Here is a 15,134-nt window from a genome sequence, read left to right as displayed (position 1 = left end):
CTTTCTTCTACCAGGAAATAGCCCGTTTTTAAAGTTTAATCTGCTTTCCTAAAACAATAAAGGTACATTCCTTTTTTCTTTACAAATTCATTTATGTGTTTTTCTGCCTACAGAAAAATACTAATTTTAATATGGTTGTCTATGTTGCTGTGCTCTTGTTTTTTGACTTAAATATACCTATTACTATACATAAAGCTTTATTTCTGCTAAAAGCAATTAAAAACCTGGTCAGGAAACTTTTCTGCCCCATAAGGGACATCACCATACATATTGTCTTTAATTGATTAATGTAATAGACTAATTCAGCATTACTCGTTTAGCAGGAATATGCAAGTTAAAAGTAGAAAGACCAGGAGAACGGTAGGAAGCACGCAGTCTGTTGAAAAAGTTGGAGCGAAAATCTACCCAATCCAGCTGGACAGCTGTAAAGAAATTGCTATTAAAAACAAAAGCAACATAATTCTTAATCTACTCTGAAGAAACGTTTAAGTGCATGGTTTCTATATAACGTTTTTTCACAGCTTTCCTAAAAAGGGCCATTATTCTTTCCTATAATTAGAACTCAAATATTTTAATTATAGTAGGGGAATTCCTGCTTCTCAGTTTCTTTCCTGTGCTCTCTTCTAAATACTGCCCTGATGAGACGGTTCCATTTACTTTTATTTATTTATTTATTGTTGTTGTTTGGAGACTTCTTACTTTAATTCTTTTCAATTACAATTGACAGTCAATAAATTCTGCCCCTCAGTCGCTTCAGATCTCAAGGGATTATTACCCCAGCCTGTAGTATTTTCTACTATGATCATTCACTGGACACTCAGCCTAGATCACCTAGTGTTATTACTATCTACCTTTCAAGATGTGACCCATTTTCCTAAGTAGATTACAAGCCCTTTGGAATAGAGGATCTATCTCTATCTATCTATCTATCTATCTATCTATCTATCTATCTATCTGTCTGTCTGTCTGTCTGTCTGTCTGTCTGTCTGTCTGTCTGTCTGTCTATCTATCTATCTATCTATCTATCATCATCTATCATCTATCTATCTATCTATCTATCTATCTATCTATCTATCTATCTATCTATCTGTCTGTCTGTCTGTCTGTCTGTCTGTCTGTCTGTCTATCTATCTATCTATCATCTATCTATCTATCTATCTATCATCTATCATCTATCTATATCTATCAATAATATATTATCTATCGATCATCTATCTATCTATCTATCTATCTATCTATCTATCTATCTATCTATCTAGTCTGTCTGTCTGTCTGTCTGTCTGTCTGTCTGTCTGTCTATCTATCTATCATCATCTATCATCTATCTATCTATCTATCTATCTATCTATCTATCTATCTATCTATCTATCTATCTATCTATCATCTATCTATCTATCTATCTATCATCTATCATCTATCTATATCTATCAATAATATATTATCTATCGATCATCTATCTATCATCTATCATCATCTATCTATCATCTCTCTATCTCTATCTATCTATCTATCTATCTATCTATCTATCTATCTATCTATCATCTATCTATCTATCTATCTATCTATCTATCATCTATCTATCTATCTATCATCTATCTATCTATCTATCTATCTATCTATCTATCTATCTATCTATCATCTATCTATCTATCTATCTATCATCTATCATCTATCTATCTATCTATCTATCTATCTATCTATCTATCTATCTATCTATCTATCATCTATCTATCTATCTATCTATCTATCTATCTATCTATCTATCTATCTATCATCTATCTATCATCTATCTATCTATCATCTATCTATCTATCTATCTATCTATCTATCTATCTATCTATCTATCTATCTATCTATCATCTATCTATCATCATCTATCTATCATTATCTATCTATCATCATCATCTATCTATCATCTATCTTATCTATATATCATCTATCTTAATTCTTGATCTTTTCTCACATAATAGGCCCTCAACAAATGTTTCCCATGATAAGGTGTAAAATATGATTGAGACATTCCTAATGCAATGTAAGAGTGACAACCTGCTGCTTTTGGTCTCTCTCACATGTATTTAAAAACCTTAAATTAAGGCCATCTTGTTTGGATATCCAGTTTTCGTTAATTCACTGAATCTAGCTTAGCATCAGCTTTAAGATCACATTTATTCTGAATTACCATACTGATTAACAATCTATATTTCTTGCAAAATAAATATTTGACTGAGGGGAAAAAATCCATTCTAAGCAGAATTGCAGTTTATCAAATGTATCTTTTAATTAGAAACACAGCATCTCAAACAAATTTTGAGTATTTAAAAAAATGGCCATGTGTGGCTAATATACAATGTGGCTTCTTTTCTGAAAGTACAGTTATAAGCAAAATTTTGGCAGATAGTGACTTGAAAAGTAAACTTTCAAATATGAAAAAAATTTTTTTTTAATCCTCACCTAAGGATATTTTTTCCATTGCTTTCCAGAGAGAGTGGAAGGGAGAGAGAGGGACATCAATGTGAGAGAGAGACATCGATTGGTTGCCTCCCACACACATCCTGATCCAAGATGGGGACTGAACCTGAAACTGAGGTACCTGCCCTTGGCTGGAATCAAACTTGCACCTGAGGTCTGATGGTCTGAGGTCTGATGCTATAACCCACTGAGCAAACCAACTAGGGCTCAAATATAAAAAACTCTTGATTCAGCTAAGTAATATCTTTTTTTAAAAAATAAATCTTTATTGATTTCAGAGAGAGGAAGGGAGAGGTAGAGAGAGAGAAACATCAATGATGAGAGAGTCATTGATCGGCTGCCTCCTGCAAGCCCCCAACTGGAGATCGAGCCCGCAACCCGGGCATGTGCTCTGACCTGGAATCAAACCCCAATCTACTGGATCCTAGGTCGATGCTCAACCGCTGAGCCACACCCAACCAGGCCAGCTAAGTAATATCTTGAGCCAGCATATTTCTCATCCTGAGCAGTATTAAAAGAATATTGTTTTATTACCAACTCACCATACACATTGAACTGCATTAGGATCTTTGTTCTAATGTCTTCAAACACAATGTTCTTCACTGCATTCTCAACATAAGGCACAGATAAATAAAAGCAACCCACTTTTCAATAAATTATGGACACATCTTGTTCTTTCTAGTTGAGTTTCTTATTTCCAGCACTTATTGTAAATGTAAATACTTCCCATTGCTGGTAAACCTTGCCACACCCATTTCCCAGTGTAAACACAGTAATGTGTAAAGGGAATTTGGTTTGAATCAAAGCTACAATGTTAGTTAATAAACCACATTTTGAGGTTTTTGACAGGATGATATAAGGCATACAATCAACGAGAGGAAGTTATTGCCATGTTTTGTCATCCTGTCATTGATTTAGGTTAAGTGATTATTTTTAAAAAGAAACAAAATTTGACAATAAATCATTAATTCTTTGATACACTACTTGATGTTCCTTCGAAGCCATTTCTATATAGATACAAGTTGAAGTCAAACATGGACTGAATCTCATGTATTTGAAAAGTCTCAAGGACATCTTGAGATCAAAGAAGAAAAATATCTTTCATCATCCTCGTGACATGAACAGCCATGCGCTCAGCTCTCATGAAGTGAACAGCCATTGGTTAGACAGATGGAGCTTATGTGTTTCACCCAGTCACAGCCTAGCCTCAGGCCACAAGCCGGCAAGCGGAGAAGGAAGACGGCATGGACTGGCAACGGGGAGAACTGCGGTTCACACCGCAAGGCTGCCTCCAGGGAAGAGGGGTATTTTTGCAACAGGACTCTAAGGTTGATTAGAAACTGAGGAAATTCTAAATATGTCTATTACAACATGTACTATTGCATCTAACAGTCAGTTCACAAATGCTTAAAGGGCAGACAGATAACCATGAATGAGTGACGAAGCAAGTTAGACAAAACTATCTGGAAAATTGCAACATCAGAAGTAGATAAGGAACTTTCAGTTCTAGTTTTATTAAAACTCTCTGAGAACTTCAACTCAGAGTTATCAGGAATTTTAATTTTTTGTGAGATCACAGGAAATATTTTGTCTAAAATTCTCTCATTAAAGTGTTGGCAAATAAGTCATTTTAAAAAATCATCATGCAGGATAAGCCAAATACCTCTCAAAACTAAATCTAAGCCTTCGATTTTTCACTGTGCAATCCCTTAATTTTGGTTATTTTGTAGTCATGATCATGATGAGACTTTTTTGGTTATTTAAACATACTTCACACTGACAGTAAGGAACTATTATGGTTATTAAAATGGTTTTTATACAAGCTGCCAAAAGATCCCATTTACCTGATTAAAAAAAGGGTCTAGCTTATAAAACAGAGGGGAAGAGAGAGAGAAAGAAAAAAAGAAAGAAAAAGGAAAAGAAAAAAAGAAAAATAAAACATACGATTACTGCATAGTGAAGCCCCTTGACATGTCAGATGCATATAACCTGGCGCTCAAAATGAGAACTCAAAGGAGGCATAAGGTGGCTCGTTTCAAGCGATAAACAGTAACAGTATATCTGTGGACATAAATAAAAACTCCAAACGCACCAATTCAGGATCCCCTCAATAAAAGAATTACTGTCTCCAAATGTCCTTAAATGTTAAATTTTGATACAAGATTTTATATAAAATTATAATTTTATTAGGATCCCTCCCAAAGGTAGATTAAAAACTCCTTAGAAAAATAAACTGTATTATACACAATTAATGCAATCTCACCAAATATTTCAGACCTAACTTATGTTTATTGAGCTTGTTTCCTCTCTTTCTTCCTTCTTTCCCTTCTTCCTCCCTCCCTCATTACTTGTTAATTTTTTACCTTTTCTCCCCTTTCTCATGCTTTTTATTCTTTCTTCCCCCCGTTTCTGTCTCTCCTCCGCCCTTCCCTTCATCTCTGCCGTCCCATATTTCTTCCTTGTGGGCTGGAAAGCACATGTTATTATACATACTTGGTTCTAAGTCGAAGCCTACTAAACACAATAAGCTTATTTGATTGTCCTTTCACATTCTTTACAAACAGACAATTTTAATTATATACCAACATTTTTGTCTTATTTCAATACATCTAGATAATACAGAAATTATAAAGTAGACAGAGTCTGCGTTACATTTAAATCTTGGGAAGGTTTATTGATTGATAAAAGGCTTTTCTTTAAAGGTTGCACAGCAAGTTGTCTAATACTTAACATGCTTTAGTGAAATATCTAAAATCACATTATCCATATTATTGGCAATCTCCCATCCATCCTGTCAAAGTTACTTTAAAATCAGGTTTCTGTATGCTTTAATCAATTGCAAAGATCGGAAACAAAATCATTCTTGCTTTCTATAAATATGTTTTTCTAAAACTCATTCTACCAATATTTCCAAAACTGGGTTTTCCCTACACTCTTCTCTTTATGAGAAATGCACATCTGTGTCTCATTTTTAAAGGATTCCTAGGTCAAATAAGCTTGTAGAATTCTCGATAACAAATACATCCCTTGTAAATTCACATTTTATGTTAGCAAAATAAAGGCTTCTACACTTCCATTAAAGGAGTGAAAGAAAAAAAATTTTTTTTTAATTGTTTAAAATGGCTACATTTATTTTTAGGGGAAGAAATTATTCCTTCACATCTCTATTAAAGTTTCCATCAGTTACTTTATTTTAACCTTAATTTGAAAAGCAATGCTTTAGATAACAATAATTACTAGTTAGTACATCATTTCTCTCTGTAAAAAATATTTTGTTCCTCGTTAGATCCTTCTGCTGATCCATGCCTAGACATCTTTCCCTGTCTTTGAATTTACACATTATTAAAACTCATTAAGTTGCATTTTTATATGTTCTTTATCATCTATAGTTGCATATGCTTCATGAAACATCAGCTCATAAGTATTCACAACACACTGATCTCCATAAAACAGGCCATCACATCTGGCTTTGAAATCTCTTTAAAAGATAGTTTGGGAAGATAAGAGTTATAAAAGTTACACAAAGTCTTTTGAGAAAAGTCTATTTTTAGTGTTTGAATGATTTTGGTTTTGCATTGTTTAAACCTCTAGCAAAGTTTATGTACACTCTTAGAATGTTGTATACATAGAGTATTTGGAAACACGGATTTTAGCACAAACTACATGTAATAAATGAAAATCCAAACTATAAGTGAAAACCAAACCAAAACCAAAACAAACAGAAAGTTACTTAAATATATTTGTATACCAAAATTGATGAAACTAATTAAAAAAATAGTACGCAGCCTTTGTTCTTTCTAATAGCACCCAAATCCTTGAAATATATTGTTAAAATTTTATGTATTGCTGTTTTTCATAATGACAAATCCTCTCTATCCACTTTCTAAAGAACTTTAGTTTCCTTTGTTTTATATTTTGAAGCTATTCAGATCACCATAATGATAATACGTTCTGTGTATGACACAAAACTGGTTGCTCTCTTTGGATCTGCAAAGATATTTCTATGAAGTAGACAACTCATAATTTTAGGTTTCTTCTGGTTTCTCATACTTCAAGATATTGTGCACTTTCTGAAATATGGTAATTTACATGTCTGTGGGTATGAGACTATACCATATTTACTAAGGAGATAGTATTCCAAGGACTGACCTCAAACATTTTAAAAATTCCTTAATTATTTATTTTCTCTCAAAAAATTGAGTCTGATAAATGTTTCTAAGACATATACCCCAAAACTTGAAGCCCTTAAATTTTGGCTTAAGACCAGGCTACTTGTCAGTTATAAGTAATCAATCATCCATTATTCACATTAGTTCATCCATTATCTAGCACATTGCCTATCACACATTAAACATTCAACAAATGTTTTTTGAATGAAATATTGAATCCACTCTAATATATCAATTATGATATAGCCAAACTATGTCAAGGTGGAGAACTTCTGATATTGGACATTTTCTCATCTTCTTATTAAATTGAATAGAATAAGAAGAGTCCATAAGCAGCCTTAGTTGACACTTCTAGTATTGACCATCTATAATAAATTAGATGGACAAATAAGTTTATAAATTATTTGCCATATTTGCATTTATATCAACTGTCAGTGATTTTCTTTGGTCAGTGCCTTCATATGTAAAAGACCTGCTAGCACAAAAGAGCTGAGGGTGTCTGCTGGAACCATCAATTTCCGTTCTTAGATTATTACATTATTATGCAACATTCCGTTATTACAGTGCTCTGGCAAAGTTAAATTTTATAAAATGGCTACCTAGTTCCTATGCTGAGATAAGTTCTGGGTGCTCTAAATGCACAATAAATTATGGGAGATTCTAGGACTTTATCTCTTTTTACCATTCTTTTCATGATAAAATCTTCCAATAAAGTTGGAGCCAGACTACATTTTCTTAGAGCCTTTGTCACAGCAGAAAATGGGTTTTATTATCTCTCAGGACATTTTTTCTCCCATATTTGTTTTTAGGACATGCTAAGAAAAATTTTATATTTACATTTCAGATTCAGTTTTATATAGCTGTATTTCCAGTTTTATGTTTTACTCAGTCAAGAATGTTGCTATACACTACCGGAGTATCATTGTTCTATTCCTCCAGATAACTGAACTCAATTTGTAACTAAAAAATAATTTCTGTAATTATTTGGTTAATGCTAATTTACCCTAAGAGATTGTAAATTCCGTAAGGACAGGGGTTGTGTATTCTTTCTTAGTATAACATCTGCCACACAGTAAGAACACAGTATTTGTTGAATGAATATGTGTATAAATAAAATACTATTTCAATTACTTAATAATTGGCCGTGCATACTTGCAATTTTTTTTCTACTGTTCAAAGTATTACAGATGTCTCTTTTTCTCCCCATTGACCCATTCCACTACTCCCTCCCTCCCTCGCTCCCCAGTCCCTCACCTTACCATTGTCTGTGTCCTTGGGTTGTGCATATATGCATATAAATTCTTTGGTAAATATCCCCCCTTTACCTCCCCTCCCCCTTCCTTCTCTCTGAGATTTGTCAGTCTGATCCATGCATTCATGTCACTGAATCTACTCTGTTCATCAGTTTATTAAGTTCTTTAGATTCCACATATAAGTGAGATGATGTGATGTTTGTCTTTCTCTGCCTGGCTTACTTCACTTAGCATAATTTTCTCCAGGTTCATCCATACTGTCCCAAAAGGTACGAGATCCTTCTCTTTCACAGCTGCATAGTATTCCATGGTGTGAATGTCCCACAGCTTTTATATCCACTCATCTACTGATGGGCACTTGGGCTGTTTCCAGATCTTAGCTATTTTAAATTGCACTTCTATGAACATAGGGGTGTATATATTCTTTCTGATCAGTGTTTCAGGATTCTTAGGATATATTCCCAGAAGTGGGATCACTTGCAATTTTATCTTTAGTCATTTCTTATGAATCCAAACCATATCTAAATCTTTATTTCAGCTTTATCTAATAATTATATTTATTTCAAATGAAGCATTTGAAAAATGTAGCAACTAAACACTTCATGAGGCCTTCCTTTTAGATAACAGCTGAAGTAGTGTGGAGTTATTGTCATCACTTCTTGTATCTTCTTTTGAAGGCATTCATCAAAACTCTCAATTTGATAGGCATAGAAAAAATTCATGAGTGAGAATCATAGGAATCCAGAAAAGTGATCTCATCTTGAAAACAAATTATCAACCCATAACATATTAATCACTGAATGGTAAAAGACAGAATAAAGTGATCCATTCTCAACGACACCTAGTAATCTTTCACACTGGAAATCTATGAACATCATTTCTTTGCTTAAAATTTTTCAGTGATGTCCTAAAGCTATGGGATAAAATCTCAATTTCTAAATATGTCAAACAATTCCTTTCTTCATCCTATCACAGGTTTCTTCTCTGATTTTATGCGTTTCCTCTTATTACACCTAACCTGCCAGCAATACAAATCAGTTGTATTTGCTGTTGCTGAAACAGCTCTGCTTTTGTGCTTCCTCCAATTTTCTGGTTGAGCTTCTCATCCAGATAAACTCCTGCCCATCCTTCCCTACTTTGTACACTTCTCCTTGACTTTCACAGAGACATACAGGATCCCACTTCTTTGGCGCCATAGCACATTGTCAGTACTCTAGTATAGCATTTGGTAAATCATAATCTAATACTTTTCTGTATCTCTTTCCTTACTAGGTGATTGTATGAGCGTCCTGAGGGCAAGGACCATGTCTGAATCATGTTTTTTACTATTAATAATTTCACACACAAATATTATTTAGCATAGATGCTAGATTGAACACATATAGTGGTGAACAATGTAACACAAGCCCTGCCTTTCTAGAATTTTCACTGCAACAAAATATTCATTGAATAACTTTTTCAAATATGAGGACCATTATAATAAAGAACACAATATCACAAAACCATGTTAACAGAAGAATTTATCTTAGTCTTTTGAATAGGTCCACAAAAAAGCCTGCATTACTTTAAAAATAAGAGTAGGGAAAATAATTAGTTTTTCTCCTTGGCTGCTTTTTGCCTATGTTTCCTCTATTTTTTCTATATGAATTCCTGTTTTAGGAACTTATATACCAGAAAGGAAAGTAACAGTGAGAGCATCCCTAACACACTTTGTTCTAATATCTAGACAGAGAGGATAGAACTGGGCATAACATGTTAGAGTCACGGTGCAATAAAGTCAAATATAAATGCCACTGTTAATGTGAAAGTGAGCGATGAAAGGTAAAGAAATTGCCCCACAAAATAGATACTATACAAATTTAGGGAGCAAATATGTAGAGATAGATATCAAGTTATGTACCAACAAGGACACTGTAGAGAGAGTAAATTTTAAAGTTAAGTACCTATATTCAAAATCAATAACTGACTAAACTACAGACAGGTTGTGCTTTTTCCTCTGTTGTAAACTCAAAATGTAATGTCTTTATAACCTCAAGGAAAAGTAATGTAAATACATTCTAATTAAAGGACTATTTGCAGAATTCTCAGGAGAATATTAGAGTATCTAAGATCACAAAGGGAGATACTTATAGGAGGCATGTAAAATCTATCAATAAAAATAATCAAATTTATAGAGCATGTGTTTCATACAATTGCCTTTTATTCATATTCTGAATACCCCTTAACTTACATAAAAAAAAAAAAAAGAGAATAGTAAGGGCAAATGTAATCAGCACATAATAAAAAAGTCAACTTTGTTCACCGGTTTTGACATATTTCATATGTATTAGTTAAAAGTGGCTGGTGAAGTAGGTTTGTAGTCATATTTCTTCTCTGAGTATTAAATCATGTAACTCTGACACTAAGTATGAAAATAGAAATAGTTTTATCCTAGAAATAGTTTTATGCCTTCCTTACAATTTTTCATCTGCAGAATAATCATTTGAATGGTGGTAAGCATGGAAATGTCAGGAATGCTTTTCTAACCATGATGTTTTCATTCTAAATCCAATATTAAACTTAAATAAATAATTATAAAAGTTGAGTTATTTTAAATAAAAACACCATCATAGTTAATTATAAAGAATCCCCCCAAAAAAATGAAAGAGAAAAGAACTTCCCCCCCCCAAAATATATCTTTATTGATTTCAGAGAGAGGAAGGGAGAGGGAGAATCTAGAGAGATAGAAACATCAATGATGAGAGAGTCACTGATCGGCTGCCTCCTCTATCCTCCCGACTGGGGATCAAGCCCACATCCCAGGGATGTGCCCTGATCAGGAAATCGAACCACAATCTACTGGATCCTAGGTCAATGCTCAACTGCTGAGCCATACCCAGCTGGGCAAAAATAACTTTTTAAAGAGAGTAAAGTACCCATCCTTTAAAGTAGAACTCAAGTTCATTTTTTAATTTGGCCTGACTGCTTTGGTCCTCAATGAACTCTACCAACCTGAGTCTCTGCATTACATAGCAGGTCACTTGTTTATGTTACATTTGTTTTCCACATTTGTCTCTTAAGAAAGGGGATGATGTATACCTAGATTTTATATTCATTATTTTATAGAGCTAAGCATTAGAGTGATAACATTTCTTACAGATTAACCAAATACAGGGGAATATATATGTCTTCAGAGATAAACTTCTCTGAATACATCTTAGACTCCAATACTAGGGAAATTTTTAGAGAATGAAAAAGTTAACTTTACTTATTTAGATAATGCCCTACAATAGAATTGTTTTATGTTTATAAAGTAGATAATCACTTCCTTCCCTCTAAATTATGGTTACCTAACTACAGTATGCCTACTGACTGATGGTAAAACCCTAGTTAGGTTCCTTAGGAAAATACTTCTAATTAGTTAGGAATGAGTCATATTAACAGTCCACCTTATCTATAATATATTCAATATTTCTGAATATATAAAAATAAAAATAAAAAAGGGTAAGGTACAAATAACTTAAAAACACAAATACATCCTTTCAATTATTTTAAAACATTTCTTCAGGACAATCTCTTAGAATTCTCTGTGATGTATATGTACTGATCCAAATACTATAAATATAATATGTTTAACTCTTAGCACAATCCAATTATGCAGACACAATTCTACCCATTTATAGCTGAGGACTCTGAGTCTAAGGTAGGCTTGGTAACTTTATCCAGGACACCTGGGACAGGGAGATAGAACTAGTATTTATACATAAATCATATGACTACAAAGGCCACAGAGTCTATACAACAGACTGAGAAAATGCTTTTCACATGAGTGCCAGCAGATGCAAGGCATTCATCTTTGTAATTTAGTACTTACACAATTTACCTCTATGCTTTGACTCTTTTTTTTCTAGCAAGTGTTACTCATTGATCTTACTTAGTCCTGCTAACTAAAGAATGACAGTCTGCCATAGTCAATCTGGCTAACTAATCTATAATAGAATTTGAACCCATGACCTTGGACTAATCACCATAAGACACTAGCTAAATGAATTCAATGATCCAGTGTTTGCATATAAAATCTATCTGAACTAACTGTTTGCATGGGAATTATGCATTGTTTGTGTACCATTTGGTCAGCATTTACAATATTAATGAAGGCTGCTCACACTAATGCTCACAATTTATCAAATTCCCTCTGGAAACTTCCTTGATTCTAATATACAAAATGGGTTGATGATGTCTCTTGAGCAGGCATAGCTGACTAAGGCTGATCTGTTTTCAGTGATGTAAAATCTAGACTTTAACAACTATGCCAGGAATGTGCAGCTTCTACAGGTGTAATTTGACTTTTTTGTTGTTTAATTCAGGCTCTGAAAACGATTAGTTCTCAATTTATCCTTCAAAATCACTTCACCATTAAAATTGTGCTACTGGTGTAATGAAAAAATAGAATGCATTTTAATGGAAGGTTTGACCTGCAGAAAAATAAATAATTTGCATCAATTTTTGTGCATTATGTCCAACTAATGAAGATAAATGTATTTATTCATTTCAGTAAAGCTGAAGAACTGAAGGCTGGCAGTTTTATGCATCTATAATGATGAATATTACAGTACTTATTATATGATGAATTGGGAATTCTAGAAATGGATGGTGAACAAAACAGGAAAAACGTGATTCTCATACTGATTTATATTTTTATAAACATGGGCGTATGCCTTAAACAAACATGTCTCCCCTAGTACCATTTCTACATCCTTTGCTTCATCAAATAACAAGAAATAAAAAATCAGTGAGATCTCATGCATTTAACATTAGAAAGTAAAAATGAAGAAAGGCATTTCACATTGTTTCCATGTCAAAGTGGTATACTTCTATCATAAAGAGTCAATGATATAACCTACTCTGGCCTTTTTGTTTTACGTGAGGTTGATTATGTTTAAAGGCATTATAATGAGATGAAAGTTACTTGAAGATCATTAATAGGACTACTACTATTATGTACCTATTAATATAAAATATGTTATACAATAGTTTATAAAGGTAACATTCAAATACAATTATGAAATAAGAATGCATCCTAATATTTACAATTAAATAATAACTATGATAGAAATAAAGTGTATATAACAATTTTGTGTGTGATAAATTGTCTTTAAATTTAAGCTTAGTATTAAAAGGCATAAATATATTCATATACATTCATGTTTACATTGCCACTTACATTCTTCATGTATTACATAGATTTCAGTAGTTCTGACTCTGATATGATTAATTTAATTTGGATTTTGTTCACTGAAATAATTATCCACTGACTGTTTGAACTTACTATTGCTTTAACCCCACAGGTAAAATCCAGTCAAATGAGATCACAGAAAACTTTGCATCATCAACAATATACAGAAACATGAATACAATTCTCTCAGTCCCCTTCTCAGCTGACATATACTTCACATATGTTATTAAAGATGTGAGTTACTAACAAATGAATGAAGCATGCTACTAGCTTATCGTTAAAGTAGGAACAGTTTTAATGAGACCCTTCAAGTCCCTCTGATATTTCCACCAAAGTGAACACAGCAAAGCAAAATAACACAAACTGGCCCTAATGGATTTTTTCTAGACGGCTGCTTTCCTACCAGCTCATGGACTGCTGAGTCTGCCTAGTCCTCAAAGTGCAATATGCACTCAACATTTGAAAGAGAGAAGCCAAGGAGGCTTTTACTACGGGCAGTCAGAAGGGAGGCAATGCAGTCGGAAATGCTATTAAAGTAGAAATGCTCCCTGTTCGGATAAAGAGATTATCACCTACGGTGAATTAAGAGGCAAGATTGCAACTGCTCACACATTTTAAATATCCCTTAATGAAAACTGCTGTGATTTTTGGTTTTTGGCTTTACCCCATCCAGCGTTGTTGTTTTTTTCTTAATTCTTTTCAAATCCTCACCAGAGGATGTTTTTATTGACTCAAGTGGGGCGGGGGGAGACTGAAGCATGCAGCAGCTGCCTCCCGTGTACGCCTTGACCAGGGAGTCAAACCCGTAACCTTTTTCGTGCAGGGGACGACTCTCCAACCAACTGAACCACCAGGCCGGGGCTTTTCTTAATTCTTTTGAATGAAACAGGAAGTTCAGTTAACTTATTATGAATAAGGACACCTACAACTTCAAAACGCTACCACGGTAAATACCACATTAAAATACCATTGCTGCAGTCAGGAAAATTATGAAAGAGATTTAATGTCACCCAAGCTTAATTAAAGCAGCTTATGCTTATGTAGCGTTTACCTTCATATCATTGTTGATTGCTCCACTAAGGCGTTTTTGTGTATAGAGAGCTTCCCTAATTAAATAGCTTATATCTGAGTCATTCAGCAATTTCACAACACACTGGTCATCATCACACTCCGAGTGATGAATGATGGTGGTTGGCTTGTAAGTGAATCACACAGGGGGAGGCTTAGCGTGCTAAGGAGAAGATGCGTGAACTTTTAGGAGAAATAACACGCATAATTTTTGAAATATCTCTGATTTCCCACTCCAAAAGACAGAGTATTCTCTATTTTAACCTCCTGTGGTTAATTAACCACATGTGTCTCTCCGACAATATCTGAAAATCTGAACAATACTGTCAGCAAACAGAGTTCCTCTCTTTGATCACATGTGCCATGCCAGTCTAGCTGAAATTTTCACTATGGATTGTGGTTCCTGCATACATAAACACGAAATCTTGGTGAGTTTCTGGAACTGATCTAAATTTCCAGAGATTGATCCCATACTACTCTTCTTAGAATATATTTATCTCATTAACTCTTGCAGGAAAAAGAGCAAGATCTTCCAATAACACCTAAATGCATTATTTTGTTTTATTTATTATCGGCTTACGATTAACACAATTTTAAAATTAAGTAAATATAACAGTATACTTGATTAATGATGATATAAAAGATAAGTGCTAATTAGTTGAGAATGCAGACTATGATGTTACTTGAAAGTTTTGGTAAATCAGAATCTCATTCCAGTACTAGAGTTGCGAGTTGCATGTCATTGTGTTTATTAGTGACAAAGTAAATAGAAATAACTCATGAAGCTATATTTCTATCAGTGGCATGACATAACAAATCATAAACTGCTGCCTAAAATCTTTTTCTCAAAAGTAATGTATTTGAGGGTGTGAAGTGTGAAATTCCCCTTTCTAGGTTATAGTTCTTTGACGAAGCTACATAAGAGTTAAGATTCACTCATAATGGATTGAGTTCAAAATT

General features: G+C 33.6%; 1 protein-coding gene across 1 annotated transcript in view; it reads right to left on the bottom strand.

The window, feature by feature from the left end:
* GRIK2 (glutamate ionotropic receptor kainate type subunit 2) overlaps positions 1-15,134 on the bottom strand; it is a 485,925-nt gene that overhangs the window by 15,916 nt on the left and 454,875 nt on the right. The gene's annotated exons all lie outside the window — the stretch shown is intronic.

The sequence above is a fragment of the Miniopterus natalensis genome, chromosome 5, assembly GCF_054644295.1.
Source record: "Miniopterus natalensis isolate mMinNat1 chromosome 5, mMinNat1.hap1, whole genome shotgun sequence".
Taxonomy (NCBI): domain Eukaryota; kingdom Metazoa; phylum Chordata; class Mammalia; order Chiroptera; family Miniopteridae; genus Miniopterus; species Miniopterus natalensis.
The sequence above is the reverse complement of the archived record's forward strand: the minus strand, read 5'-3'. Positions and strand labels throughout refer to the sequence as shown.